This window comes from Sphaerodactylus townsendi, linkage group LG17, assembly GCF_021028975.2.
Source record: "Sphaerodactylus townsendi isolate TG3544 linkage group LG17, MPM_Stown_v2.3, whole genome shotgun sequence".
Classification (NCBI taxonomy): domain Eukaryota; kingdom Metazoa; phylum Chordata; class Lepidosauria; order Squamata; family Sphaerodactylidae; genus Sphaerodactylus; species Sphaerodactylus townsendi.
Window position 1 is genome coordinate 5944231 of NC_059441.1, and position 15245 is coordinate 5959475.

Here is a 15245-nt window from a genome sequence, read left to right on the forward strand (position 1 = left end):
CCCCCCCACCCCCCCCCCCCCCCACCCCCCCCCCCCCCCACCCCCCCCCCCCCCCACCCCCCCCCCCCCCCACCCCCCCCCCCCCCCACCCCCCCCCCCCCCCACCCCCCCCCCCCCCCACCCCCCCCCCCCCCCACCCCCCCCCCCCCCCACCCCCCCCCCCCCCCACCCCCCCCCCCCCCCACCCCCCCCCCCCCCCACCCCCCCCCCCCCCCACCCCCCCCCCCCCCCACCCCCCCCCCCCCCCACCCCCCCCCCCCCCCACCCCCCCCCCCCCCCACCCCCCCCCCCCCCCACCCCCCCCCCCCCCCACCCCCCCCCCCCCCCACCCCCCCCCCCCCCCACCCCCCCCCCCCCCCACCCCCCCCCCCCCCCACCCCCCCCCCCCCCCACCCCCCCCCCCCCCCACCCCCCCCCCCCCCCACCCCCCCCCCCCCCCACCCCCCCCCCCCCCCACCCCCCCCCCCCCCCACCCCCCCCCCCCCCCACCCCCCCCCCCCCCCACCCCCCCCCCCCCCCACCCCCCCCCCCCCCCACCCCCCCCCCCCCCCACCCCCCCCCCCCCCCACCCCCCCCCCCCCCCACCCCCCCCCCCCCCCACCCCCCCCCCCCCCCACCCCCCCCCCCCCCCACCCCCCCCCCCCCCCACCCCCCCCCCCCCCCACCCCCCCCCCCCCCCACCCCCCCCCCCCCCCACCCCCCCCCCCCCCCACCCCCCCCCCCCCCCACCCCCCCCCCCCCCCACCCCCCCCCCCCCCCACCCCCCCCCCCCCCCACCCCCCCCCCCCCCCACCCCCCCCCCCCCCCACCCCCCCCCCCCCCCACCCCCCCCCCCCCCCACCCCCCCCCCCCCCCACCCCCCCCCCCCCCCACCCCCCCCCCCCCCCACCCCCCCCCCCCCCCACCCCCCCCCCCCCCCACCCCCCCCCCCCCCCACCCCCCCCCCCCCCCACCCCCCCCCCCCCCCACCCCCCCCCCCCCCCACCCCCCCCCCCCCCCACCCCCCCCCCCCCCCACCCCCCCCCCCCCCCACCCCCCCCCCCCCCCACCCCCCCCCCCCCCCACCCCCCCCCCCCCCCACCCCCCCCCCCCCCCACCCCCCCCCCCCCCCACCCCCCCCCCCCCCCACCCCCCCCCCCCCCCACCCCCCCCCCCCCCCACCCCCCCCCCCCCCCACCCCCCCCCCCCCCCACCCCCCCCCCCCCCCACCCCCCCCCCCCCCCACCCCCCCCCCCCCCCACCCCCCCCCCCCCCCACCCCCCCCCCCCCCCACCCCCCCCCCCCCCCACCCCCCCCCCCCCCCACCCCCCCCCCCCCCCACCCCCCCCCCCCCCCACCCCCCCCCCCCCCCACCCCCCCCCCCCCCCACCCCCCCCCCCCCCCACCCCCCCCCCCCCCCACCCCCCCCCCCCCCCACCCCCCCCCCCCCCCACCCCCCCCCCCCCCCACCCCCCCCCCCCCCCACCCCCCCCCCCCCCCACCCCCCCCCCCCCCCACCCCCCCCCCCCCCCACCCCCCCCCCCCCCCACCCCCCCCCCCCCCCACCCCCCCCCCCCCCCACCCCCCCCCCCCCCCACCCCCCCCCCCCCCCACCCCCCCCCCCCCCCACCCCCCCCCCCCCCCACCCCCCCCCCCCCCCACCCCCCCCCCCCCCCACCCCCCCCCCCCCCCACCCCCCCCCCCCCCCACCCCCCCCCCCCCCCACCCCCCCCCCCCCCCACCCCCCCCCCCCCCCACCCCCCCCCCCCCCCACCCCCCCCCCCCCCCACCCCCCCCCCCCCCCACCCCCCCCCCCCCCCACCCCCCCCCCCCCCCACCCCCCCCCCCCCCCACCCCCCCCCCCCCCCACCCCCCCCCCCCCCCACCCCCCCCCCCCCCCACCCCCCCCCCCCCCCACCCCCCCCCCCCCCCACCCCCCCCCCCCCCCACCCCCCCCCCCCCCCACCCCCCCCCCCCCCCACCCCCCCCCCCCCCCACCCCCCCCCCCCCCCACCCCCCCCCCCCCCCACCCCCCCCCCCCCCCACCCCCCCCCCCCCCCACCCCCCCCCCCCCCCACCCCCCCCCCCCCCCACCCCCCCCCCCCCCCACCCCCCCCCCCCCCCACCCCCCCCCCCCCCCACCCCCCCCCCCCCCCACCCCCCCCCCCCCCCACCCCCCCCCCCCCCCACCCCCCCCCCCCCCCACCCCCCCCCCCCCCCACCCCCCCCCCCCCCCACCCCCCCCCCCCCCCACCCCCCCCCCCCCCCACCCCCCCCCCCCCCCACCCCCCCCCCCCCCCACCCCCCCCCCCCCCCACCCCCCCCCCCCCCCACCCCCCCCCCCCCCCACCCCCCCCCCCCCCCACCCCCCCCCCCCCCCACCCCCCCCCCCCCCCACCCCCCCCCCCCCCCACCCCCCCCCCCCCCCACCCCCCCCCCCCCCCACCCCCCCCCCCCCCCACCCCCCCCCCCCCCCACCCCCCCCCCCCCCCACCCCCCCCCCCCCCCACCCCCCCCCCCCCCCACCCCCCCCCCCCCCCACCCCCCCCCCCCCCCACCCCCCCCCCCCCCCACCCCCCCCCCCCCCCACCCCCCCCCCCCCCCACCCCCCCCCCCCCCCACCCCCCCCCCCCCCCACCCCCCCCCCCCCCCACCCCCCCCCCCCCCCACCCCCCCCCCCCCCCACCCCCCCCCCCCCCCACCCCCCCCCCCCCCCACCCCCCCCCCCCCCCACCCCCCCCCCCCCCCACCCCCCCCCCCCCCCACCCCCCCCCCCCCCCACCCCCCCCCCCCCCCACCCCCCCCCCCCCCCACCCCCCCCCCCCCCCACCCCCCCCCCCCCCCACCCCCCCCCCCCCCCACCCCCCCCCCCCCCCACCCCCCCCCCCCCCCACCCCCCCCCCCCCCCACCCCCCCCCCCCCCCACCCCCCCCCCCCCCCACCCCCCCCCCCCCCCACCCCCCCCCCCCCCCACCCCCCCCCCCCCCCACCCCCCCCCCCCCCCACCCCCCCCCCCCCCCACCCCCCCCCCCCCCCACCCCCCCCCCCCCCCACCCCCCCCCCCCCCCACCCCCCCCCCCCCCCACCCCCCCCCCCCCCCACCCCCCCCCCCCCCCACCCCCCCCCCCCCCCACCCCCCCCCCCCCCCACCCCCCCCCCCCCCCACCCCCCCCCCCCCCCACCCCCCCCCCCCCCCACCCCCCCCCCCCCCCACCCCCCCCCCCCCCCACCCCCCCCCCCCCCCACCCCCCCCCCCCCCCACCCCCCCCCCCCCCCACCCCCCCCCCCCCCCACCCCCCCCCCCCCCCACCCCCCCCCCCCCCCACCCCCCCCCCCCCCCACCCCCCCCCCCCCCCACCCCCCCCCCCCCCCACCCCCCCCCCCCCCCACCCCCCCCCCCCCCCACCCCCCCCCCCCCCCACCCCCCCCCCCCCCCACCCCCCCCCCCCCCCACCCCCCCCCCCCCCCACCCCCCCCCCCCCCCACCCCCCCCCCCCCCCACCCCCCCCCCCCCCCACCCCCCCCCCCCCCCACCCCCCCCCCCCCCCACCCCCCCCCCCCCCCACCCCCCCCCCCCCCCACCCCCCCCCCCCCCCACCCCCCCCCCCCCCCACCCCCCCCCCCCCCCACCCCCCCCCCCCCCCACCCCCCCCCCCCCCCACCCCCCCCCCCCCCCACCCCCCCCCCCCCCCACCCCCCCCCCCCCCCACCCCCCCCCCCCCCCACCCCCCCCCCCCCCCACCCCCCCCCCCCCCCACCCCCCCCCCCCCCCACCCCCCCCCCCCCCCACCCCCCCCCCCCCCCACCCCCCCCCCCCCCCACCCCCCCCCCCCCCCACCCCCCCCCCCCCCCACCCCCCCCCCCCCCCACCCCCCCCCCCCCCCACCCCCCCCCCCCCCCACCCCCCCCCCCCCCCACCCCCCCCCCCCCCCACCCCCCCCCCCCCCCACCCCCCCCCCCCCCCACCCCCCCCCCCCCCCACCCCCCCCCCCCCCCACCCCCCCCCCCCCCCACCCCCCCCCCCCCCCACCCCCCCCCCCCCCCACCCCCCCCCCCCCCCACCCCCCCCCCCCCCCACCCCCCCCCCCCCCCACCCCCCCCCCCCCCCACCCCCCCCCCCCCCCACCCCCCCCCCCCCCCACCCCCCCCCCCCCCCACCCCCCCCCCCCCCCACCCCCCCCCCCCCCCACCCCCCCCCCCCCCCACCCCCCCCCCCCCCCACCCCCCCCCCCCCCCACCCCCCCCCCCCCCCACCCCCCCCCCCCCCCACCCCCCCCCCCCCCCACCCCCCCCCCCCCCCACCCCCCCCCCCCCCCACCCCCCCCCCCCCCCACCCCCCCCCCCCCCCACCCCCCCCCCCCCCCACCCCCCCCCCCCCCCACCCCCCCCCCCCCCCACCCCCCCCCCCCCCCACCCCCCCCCCCCCCCACCCCCCCCCCCCCCCACCCCCCCCCCCCCCCACCCCCCCCCCCCCCCACCCCCCCCCCCCCCCACCCCCCCCCCCCCCCACCCCCCCCCCCCCCCACCCCCCCCCCCCCCCACCCCCCCCCCCCCCCACCCCCCCCCCCCCCCACCCCCCCCCCCCCCCACCCCCCCCCCCCCCCACCCCCCCCCCCCCCCACCCCCCCCCCCCCCCACCCCCCCCCCCCCCCACCCCCCCCCCCCCCCACCCCCCCCCCCCCCCACCCCCCCCCCCCCCCACCCCCCCCCCCCCCCACCCCCCCCCCCCCCCACCCCCCCCCCCCCCCACCCCCCCCCCCCCCCACCCCCCCCCCCCCCCACCCCCCCCCCCCCCCACCCCCCCCCCCCCCCACCCCCCCCCCCCCCCACCCCCCCCCCCCCCCACCCCCCCCCCCCCCCACCCCCCCCCCCCCCCACCCCCCCCCCCCCCCACCCCCCCCCCCCCCCACCCCCCCCCCCCCCCACCCCCCCCCCCCCCCACCCCCCCCCCCCCCCACCCCCCCCCCCCCCCACCCCCCCCCCCCCCCACCCCCCCCCCCCCCCACCCCCCCCCCCCCCCACCCCCCCCCCCCCCCACCCCCCCCCCCCCCCACCCCCCCCCCCCCCCACCCCCCCCCCCCCCCACCCCCCCCCCCCCCCACCCCCCCCCCCCCCCACCCCCCCCCCCCCCCACCCCCCCCCCCCCCCACCCCCCCCCCCCCCCACCCCCCCCCCCCCCCACCCCCCCCCCCCCCCACCCCCCCCCCCCCCCACCCCCCCCCCCCCCCACCCCCCCCCCCCCCCACCCCCCCCCCCCCCCACCCCCCCCCCCCCCCACCCCCCCCCCCCCCCACCCCCCCCCCCCCCCACCCCCCCCCCCCCCCACCCCCCCCCCCCCCCACCCCCCCCCCCCCCCACCCCCCCCCCCCCCCACCCCCCCCCCCCCCCACCCCCCCCCCCCCCCACCCCCCCCCCCCCCCACCCCCCCCCCCCCCCACCCCCCCCCCCCCCCACCCCCCCCCCCCCCCACCCCCCCCCCCCCCCACCCCCCCCCCCCCCCACCCCCCCCCCCCCCCACCCCCCCCCCCCCCCACCCCCCCCCCCCCCCACCCCCCCCCCCCCCCACCCCCCCCCCCCCCCACCCCCCCCCCCCCCCACCCCCCCCCCCCCCCACCCCCCCCCCCCCCCACCCCCCCCCCCCCCCACCCCCCCCCCCCCCCACCCCCCCCCCCCCCCACCCCCCCCCCCCCCCACCCCCCCCCCCCCCCACCCCCCCCCCCCCCCACCCCCCCCCCCCCCCACCCCCCCCCCCCCCCACCCCCCCCCCCCCCCACCCCCCCCCCCCCCCACCCCCCCCCCCCCCCACCCCCCCCCCCCCCCACCCCCCCCCCCCCCCACCCCCCCCCCCCCCCACCCCCCCCCCCCCCCACCCCCCCCCCCCCCCACCCCCCCCCCCCCCCACCCCCCCCCCCCCCCACCCCCCCCCCCCCCCACCCCCCCCCCCCCCCACCCCCCCCCCCCCCCACCCCCCCCCCCCCCCACCCCCCCCCCCCCCCACCCCCCCCCCCCCCCACCCCCCCCCCCCCCCACCCCCCCCCCCCCCCACCCCCCCCCCCCCCCACCCCCCCCCCCCCCCACCCCCCCCCCCCCCCACCCCCCCCCCCCCCCACCCCCCCCCCCCCCCACCCCCCCCCCCCCCCACCCCCCCCCCCCCCCACCCCCCCCCCCCCCCACCCCCCCCCCCCCCCACCCCCCCCCCCCCCCACCCCCCCCCCCCCCCACCCCCCCCCCCCCCCACCCCCCCCCCCCCCCACCCCCCCCCCCCCCCACCCCCCCCCCCCCCCACCCCCCCCCCCCCCCACCCCCCCCCCCCCCCACCCCCCCCCCCCCCCACCCCCCCCCCCCCCCACCCCCCCCCCCCCCCACCCCCCCCCCCCCCCACCCCCCCCCCCCCCCACCCCCCCCCCCCCCCACCCCCCCCCCCCCCCACCCCCCCCCCCCCCCACCCCCCCCCCCCCCCACCCCCCCCCCCCCCCACCCCCCCCCCCCCCCACCCCCCCCCCCCCCCACCCCCCCCCCCCCCCACCCCCCCCCCCCCCCACCCCCCCCCCCCCCCACCCCCCCCCCCCCCCACCCCCCCCCCCCCCCACCCCCCCCCCCCCCCACCCCCCCCCCCCCCCACCCCCCCCCCCCCCCACCCCCCCCCCCCCCCACCCCCCCCCCCCCCCACCCCCCCCCCCCCCCACCCCCCCCCCCCCCCACCCCCCCCCCCCCCCACCCCCCCCCCCCCCCACCCCCCCCCCCCCCCACCCCCCCCCCCCCCCACCCCCCCCCCCCCCCACCCCCCCCCCCCCCCACCCCCCCCCCCCCCCACCCCCCCCCCCCCCCACCCCCCCCCCCCCCCACCCCCCCCCCCCCCCACCCCCCCCCCCCCCCACCCCCCCCCCCCCCCACCCCCCCCCCCCCCCACCCCCCCCCCCCCCCACCCCCCCCCCCCCCCACCCCCCCCCCCCCCCACCCCCCCCCCCCCCCACCCCCCCCCCCCCCCACCCCCCCCCCCCCCCACCCCCCCCCCCCCCCACCCCCCCCCCCCCCCACCCCCCCCCCCCCCCACCCCCCCCCCCCCCCACCCCCCCCCCCCCCCACCCCCCCCCCCCCCCACCCCCCCCCCCCCCCACCCCCCCCCCCCCCCACCCCCCCCCCCCCCCACCCCCCCCCCCCCCCACCCCCCCCCCCCCCCACCCCCCCCCCCCCCCACCCCCCCCCCCCCCCACCCCCCCCCCCCCCCACCCCCCCCCCCCCCCACCCCCCCCCCCCCCCACCCCCCCCCCCCCCCACCCCCCCCCCCCCCCACCCCCCCCCCCCCCCACCCCCCCCCCCCCCCACCCCCCCCCCCCCCCACCCCCCCCCCCCCCCACCCCCCCCCCCCCCCACCCCCCCCCCCCCCCACCCCCCCCCCCCCCCACCCCCCCCCCCCCCCACCCCCCCCCCCCCCCACCCCCCCCCCCCCCCACCCCCCCCCCCCCCCACCCCCCCCCCCCCCCACCCCCCCCCCCCCCCACCCCCCCCCCCCCCCACCCCCCCCCCCCCCCACCCCCCCCCCCCCCCACCCCCCCCCCCCCCCACCCCCCCCCCCCCCCACCCCCCCCCCCCCCCACCCCCCCCCCCCCCCACCCCCCCCCCCCCCCACCCCCCCCCCCCCCCACCCCCCCCCCCCCCCACCCCCCCCCCCCCCCACCCCCCCCCCCCCCCACCCCCCCCCCCCCCCACCCCCCCCCCCCCCCACCCCCCCCCCCCCCCACCCCCCCCCCCCCCCACCCCCCCCCCCCCCCACCCCCCCCCCCCCCCACCCCCCCCCCCCCCCACCCCCCCCCCCCCCCACCCCCCCCCCCCCCCACCCCCCCCCCCCCCCACCCCCCCCCCCCCCCACCCCCCCCCCCCCCCACCCCCCCCCCCCCCCACCCCCCCCCCCCCCCACCCCCCCCCCCCCCCACCCCCCCCCCCCCCCACCCCCCCCCCCCCCCACCCCCCCCCCCCCCCACCCCCCCCCCCCCCCACCCCCCCCCCCCCCCACCCCCCCCCCCCCCCACCCCCCCCCCCCCCCACCCCCCCCCCCCCCCACCCCCCCCCCCCCCCACCCCCCCCCCCCCCCACCCCCCCCCCCCCCCACCCCCCCCCCCCCCCACCCCCCCCCCCCCCCACCCCCCCCCCCCCCCACCCCCCCCCCCCCCCACCCCCCCCCCCCCCCACCCCCCCCCCCCCCCACCCCCCCCCCCCCCCACCCCCCCCCCCCCCCACCCCCCCCCCCCCCCACCCCCCCCCCCCCCCACCCCCCCCCCCCCCCACCCCCCCCCCCCCCCACCCCCCCCCCCCCCCACCCCCCCCCCCCCCCACCCCCCCCCCCCCCCACCCCCCCCCCCCCCCACCCCCCCCCCCCCCCACCCCCCCCCCCCCCCACCCCCCCCCCCCCCCACCCCCCCCCCCCCCCACCCCCCCCCCCCCCCACCCCCCCCCCCCCCCACCCCCCCCCCCCCCCACCCCCCCCCCCCCCCACCCCCCCCCCCCCCCACCCCCCCCCCCCCCCACCCCCCCCCCCCCCCACCCCCCCCCCCCCCCACCCCCCCCCCCCCCCACCCCCCCCCCCCCCCACCCCCCCCCCCCCCCACCCCCCCCCCCCCCCACCCCCCCCCCCCCCCACCCCCCCCCCCCCCCACCCCCCCCCCCCCCCACCCCCCCCCCCCCCCACCCCCCCCCCCCCCCACCCCCCCCCCCCCCCACCCCCCCCCCCCCCCACCCCCCCCCCCCCCCACCCCCCCCCCCCCCCACCCCCCCCCCCCCCCACCCCCCCCCCCCCCCACCCCCCCCCCCCCCCACCCCCCCCCCCCCCCACCCCCCCCCCCCCCCACCCCCCCCCCCCCCCACCCCCCCCCCCCCCCACCCCCCCCCCCCCCCACCCCCCCCCCCCCCCACCCCCCCCCCCCCCCACCCCCCCCCCCCCCCACCCCCCCCCCCCCCCACCCCCCCCCCCCCCCACCCCCCCCCCCCCCCACCCCCCCCCCCCCCCACCCCCCCCCCCCCCCACCCCCCCCCCCCCCCACCCCCCCCCCCCCCCACCCCCCCCCCCCCCCACCCCCCCCCCCCCCCACCCCCCCCCCCCCCCACCCCCCCCCCCCCCCACCCCCCCCCCCCCCCACCCCCCCCCCCCCCCACCCCCCCCCCCCCCCACCCCCCCCCCCCCCCACCCCCCCCCCCCCCCACCCCCCCCCCCCCCCACCCCCCCCCCCCCCCACCCCCCCCCCCCCCCACCCCCCCCCCCCCCCACCCCCCCCCCCCCCCACCCCCCCCCCCCCCCACCCCCCCCCCCCCCCACCCCCCCCCCCCCCCACCCCCCCCCCCCCCCACCCCCCCCCCCCCCCACCCCCCCCCCCCCCCACCCCCCCCCCCCCCCACCCCCCCCCCCCCCCACCCCCCCCCCCCCCCACCCCCCCCCCCCCCCACCCCCCCCCCCCCCCACCCCCCCCCCCCCCCACCCCCCCCCCCCCCCACCCCCCCCCCCCCCCACCCCCCCCCCCCCCCACCCCCCCCCCCCCCCACCCCCCCCCCCCCCCACCCCCCCCCCCCCCCACCCCCCCCCCCCCCCACCCCCCCCCCCCCCCACCCCCCCCCCCCCCCACCCCCCCCCCCCCCCACCCCCCCCCCCCCCCACCCCCCCCCCCCCCCACCCCCCCCCCCCCCCACCCCCCCCCCCCCCCACCCCCCCCCCCCCCCACCCCCCCCCCCCCCCACCCCCCCCCCCCCCCACCCCCCCCCCCCCCCACCCCCCCCCCCCCCCACCCCCCCCCCCCCCCACCCCCCCCCCCCCCCACCCCCCCCCCCCCCCACCCCCCCCCCCCCCCACCCCCCCCCCCCCCCACCCCCCCCCCCCCCCACCCCCCCCCCCCCCCACCCCCCCCCCCCCCCACCCCCCCCCCCCCCCACCCCCCCCCCCCCCCACCCCCCCCCCCCCCCACCCCCCCCCCCCCCCACCCCCCCCCCCCCCCACCCCCCCCCCCCCCCACCCCCCCCCCCCCCCACCCCCCCCCCCCCCCACCCCCCCCCCCCCCCACCCCCCCCCCCCCCCACCCCCCCCCCCCCCCACCCCCCCCCCCCCCCACCCCCCCCCCCCCCCACCCCCCCCCCCCCCCACCCCCCCCCCCCCCCACCCCCCCCCCCCCCCACCCCCCCCCCCCCCCACCCCCCCCCCCCCCCACCCCCCCCCCCCCCCACCCCCCCCCCCCCCCACCCCCCCCCCCCCCCACCCCCCCCCCCCCCCACCCCCCCCCCCCCCCACCCCCCCCCCCCCCCACCCCCCCCCCCCCCCACCCCCCCCCCCCCCCACCCCCCCCCCCCCCCACCCCCCCCCCCCCCCACCCCCCCCCCCCCCCACCCCCCCCCCCCCCCACCCCCCCCCCCCCCCACCCCCCCCCCCCCCCACCCCCCCCCCCCCCCACCCCCCCCCCCCCCCACCCCCCCCCCCCCCCACCCCCCCCCCCCCCCACCCCCCCCCCCCCCCACCCCCCCCCCCCCCCACCCCCCCCCCCCCCCACCCCCCCCCCCCCCCACCCCCCCCCCCCCCCACCCCCCCCCCCCCCCACCCCCCCCCCCCCCCACCCCCCCCCCCCCCCACCCCCCCCCCCCCCCACCCCCCCCCCCCCCCACCCCCCCCCCCCCCCACCCCCCCCCCCCCCCACCCCCCCCCCCCCCCACCCCCCCCCCCCCCCACCCCCCCCCCCCCCCACCCCCCCCCCCCCCCACCCCCCCCCCCCCCCACCCCCCCCCCCCCCCACCCCCCCCCCCCCCCACCCCCCCCCCCCCCCACCCCCCCCCCCCCCCACCCCCCCCCCCCCCCACCCCCCCCCCCCCCCACCCCCCCCCCCCCCCACCCCCCCCCCCCCCCACCCCCCCCCCCCCCCACCCCCCCCCCCCCCCACCCCCCCCCCCCCCCACCCCCCCCCCCCCCCACCCCCCCCCCCCCCCACCCCCCCCCCCCCCCACCCCCCCCCCCCCCCACCCCCCCCCCCCCCCACCCCCCCCCCCCCCCACCCCCCCCCCCCCCCACCCCCCCCCCCCCCCACCCCCCCCCCCCCCCACCCCCCCCCCCCCCCACCCCCCCCCCCCCCCACCCCCCCCCCCCCCCACCCCCCCCCCCCCCCACCCCCCCCCCCCCCCACCCCCCCCCCCCCCCACCCCCCCCCCCCCCCACCCCCCCCCCCCCCCACCCCCCCCCCCCCCCACCCCCCCCCCCCCCCACCCCCCCCCCCCCCCACCCCCCCCCCCCCCCACCCCCCCCCCCCCCCACCCCCCCCCCCCCCCACCCCCCCCCCCCCCCACCCCCCCCCCCCCCCACCCCCCCCCCCCCCCACCCCCCCCCCCCCCCACCCCCCCCCCCCCCCACCCCCCCCCCCCCCCACCCCCCCCCCCCCCCACCCCCCCCCCCCCCCACCCCCCCCCCCCCCCACCCCCCCCCCCCCCCACCCCCCCCCCCCCCCACCCCCCCCCCCCCCCACCCCCCCCCCCCCCCACCCCCCCCCCCCCCCACCCCCCCCCCCCCCCACCCCCCCCCCCCCCCACCCCCCCCCCCCCCCACCCCCCCCCCCCCCCACCCCCCCCCCCCCCCACCCCCCCCCCCCCCCACCCCCCCCCCCCCCCACCCCCCCCCCCCCCCACCCCCCCCCCCCCCCACCCCCCCCCCCCCCCACCCCCCCCCCCCCCCACCCCCCCCCCCCCCCACCCCCCCCCCCCCCCACCCCCCCCCCCCCCCACCCCCCCCCCCCCCCACCCCCCCCCCCCCCCACCCCCCCCCCCCCCCACCCCCCCCCCCCCCCACCCCCCCCCCCCCCCACCCCCCCCCCCCCCCACCCCCCCCCCCCCCCACCCCCCCCCCCCCCCACCCCCCCCCCCCCCCACCCCCCCCCCCCCCCACCCCCCCCCCCCCCCACCCCCCCCCCCCCCCACCCCCCCCCCCCCCCACCCCCCCCCCCCCCCACCCCCCCCCCCCCCCACCCCCCCCCCCCCCCACCCCCCCCCCCCCCCACCCCCCCCCCCCCCCACCCCCCCCCCCCCCCACCCCCCCCCCCCCCCACCCCCCCCCCCCCCCACCCCCCCCCCCCCCCACCCCCCCCCCCCCCCACCCCCCCCCCCCCCCACCCCCCCCCCCCCCCACCCCCCCCCCCCCCCACCCCCCCCCCCCCCCACCCCCCCCCCCCCCCACCCCCCCCCCCCCCCACCCCCCCCCCCCCCCACCCCCCCCCCCCCCCACCCCCCCCCCCCCCCACCCCCCCCCCCCCCCACCCCCCCCCCCCCCCACCCCCCCCCCCCCCCACCCCCCCCCCCCCCCACCCCCCCCCCCCCCCACCCCCCCCCCCCCCCACCCCCCCCCCCCCCCACCCCCCCCCCCCCCCACCCCCCCCCCCCCCCACCCCCCCCCCCCCCCACCCCCCCCCCCCCCCACCCCCCCCCCCCCCCACCCCCCCCCCCCCCCACCCCCCCCCCCCCCCACCCCCCCCCCCCCCCACCCCCCCCCCCCCCCACCCCCCCCCCCCCCCACCCCCCCCCCCCCCCACCCCCCCCCCCCCCCACCCCCCCCCCCCCCCACCCCCCCCCCCCCCCACCCCCCCCCCCCCCCACCCCCCCCCCCCCCCACCCCCCCCCCCCCCCACCCCCCCCCCCCCCCACCCCCCCCCCCCCCCACCCCCCCCCCCCCCCACCCCCCCCCCCCCCCACCCCCCCCCCCCCCCACCCCCCCCCCCCCCCACCCCCCCCCCCCCCCACCCCCCCCCCCCCCCACCCCCCCCCCCCCCCACCCCCCCCCCCCCCCACCCCCCCCCCCCCCCACCCCCCCCCCCCCCCACCCCCCCCCCCCCCCACCCCCCCCCCCCCCCACCCCCCCCCCCCCCCACCCCCCCCCCCCCCCACCCCCCCCCCCCCCCACCCCCCCCCCCCCCCACCCCCCCCCCCCCCCACCCCCCCCCCCCCCCACCCCCCCCCCCCCCCACCCCCCCCCCCCCCCACCCCCCCCCCCCCCCACCCCCCCCCCCCCCCACCCCCCCCCCCCCCCACCCCCCCCCCCCCCCACCCCCCCCCCCCCCCACCCCCCCCCCCCCCCACCCCCCCCCCCCCCCACCCCCCCCCCCCCCCACCCCCCCCCCCCCCCACCCCCCCCCCCCCCCACCCCCCCCCCCCCCCACCCCCCCCCCCCCCCACCCCCCCCCCCCCCCACCCCCCCCCCCCCCCACCCCCCCCCCCCCCCACCCCCCCCCCCCCCCACCCCCCCCCCCCCCCACCCCCCCCCCCCCCCACCCCCCCCCCCCCCCACCCCCCCCCCCCCCCACCCCCCCCCCCCCCCACCCCCCCCCCCCCCCACCCCCCCCCCCCCCCACCCCCCCCCCCCCCCACCCCCCCCCCCCCCCACCCCCCCCCCCCCCCACCCCCCCCCCCCCCCACCCCCCCCCCCCCCCACCCCCCCCCCCCCCCACCCCCCCCCCCCCCCACCCCCCCCCCCCCCCACCCCCCCCCCCCCCCACCCCCCCCCCCCCCCACCCCCCCCCCCCCCCACCCCCCCCCCCCCCCACCCCCCCCCCCCCCCACCCCCCCCCCCCCCCACCCCCCCCCCCCCCCACCCCCCCCCCCCCCCACCCCCCCCCCCCCCCACCCCCCCCCCCCCCCACCCCCCCCCCCCCCCACCCCCCCCCCCCCCCACCCCCCCCCCCCCCCACCCCCCCCCCCCCCCACCCCCCCCCCCCCCCACCCCCCCCCCCCCCCACCCCCCCCCCCCCCCACCCCCCCCCCCCCCCACCCCCCCCCCCCCCCACCCCCCCCCCCCCCCACCCCCCCCCCCCCCCACCCCCCCCCCCCCCCACCCCCCCCCCCCCCCACCCCCCCCCCCCCCCACCCCCCCCCCCCCCCACCCCCCCCCCCCCCCACCCCCCCCCCCCCCCACCCCCCCCCCCCCCCACCCCCCCCCCCCCCCACCCCCCCCCCCCCCCACCCCCCCCCCCCCCCACCCCCCCCCCCCCCCACCCCCCCCCCCCCCCACCCCCCCCCCCCCCCACCCCCCCCCCCCCCCACCCCCCCCCCCCCCCACCCCCCCCCCCCCCCACCCCCCCCCCCCCCCACCCCCCCCCCCCCCCACCCCCCCCCCCCCCCACCCCCCCCCCCCCCCACCCCCCCCCCCCCCCACCCCCCCCCCCCCCCACCCCCCCCCCCCCCCACCCCCCCCCCCCCCCACCCCCCCCCCCCCCCACCCCCCCCCCCCCCCACCCCCCCCCCCCCCCACCCCCCCCCCCCCCCACCCCCCCCCCCCCCCACCCCCCCCCCCCCCCACCCCCCCCCCCCCCCACCCCCCCCCCCCCCCACCCCCCCCCCCCCCCACCCCCCCCCCCCCCCACCCCCCCCCCCCCCCACCCCCCCCCCCCCCCACCCCCCCCCCCCCCCACCCCCCCCCCCCCCCACCCCCCCCCCCCCCCACCCCCCCCCCCCCCCACCCCCCCCCCCCCCCACCCCCCCCCCCCCCCACCCCCCCCCCCCCCCACCCCCCCCCCCCCCCACCCCCCCCCCCCCCCACCCCCCCCCCCCCCCACCCCCCCCCCCCCCCACCCCCCCCCCCCCCCACCCCCCCCCCCCCCCACCCCCCCCCCCCCCCACCCCCCCCCCCCCCCACCCCCCCCCCCCCCCACCCCCCCCCCCCCCCACCCCCCCCCCCCCCCACCCCCCCCCCCCCCCACCCCCCCCCCCCCCCACCCCCCCCCCCCCCCACCCCCCCCCCCCCCCACCCCCCCCCCCCCCCACCCCCCCCCCCCCCCACCCCCCCCCCCCCCCACCCCCCCCCCCCCCCACCCCCCCCCCCCCCCACCCCCCCCCCCCCCCACCCCCCCCCCCCCCCACCCCCCCCCCCCCCCACCCCCCCCCCCCCCCACCCCCCCCCCCCCCCACCCCCCCCCCCCCCCACCCCCCCCCCCCCCCACCCCCCCCCCCCCCCACCCCCCCCCCCCCCCACCCCCCCCCCCCCCCACCCCCCCCCCCCCCCACCCCCCCCCCCCCCCACCCCCCCCCCCCCCCACCCCCCCCCCCCCCCACCCCCCCCCCCCCCCACCCCCCCCCCCCCCCACCCCCCCCCCCCCCCACCCCCCCCCCCCCCCACCCCCCCCCCCCCCCACCCCCCCCCCCCCCCACCCCCCCCCCCCCCCACCCCCCCCCCCCCCCACCCCCCCCCCCCCCCACCCCCCCCCCCCCCCACCCCCCCCCCCCCCCACCCCCCCCCCCCCCCACCCCCCCCCCCCCCCACCCCC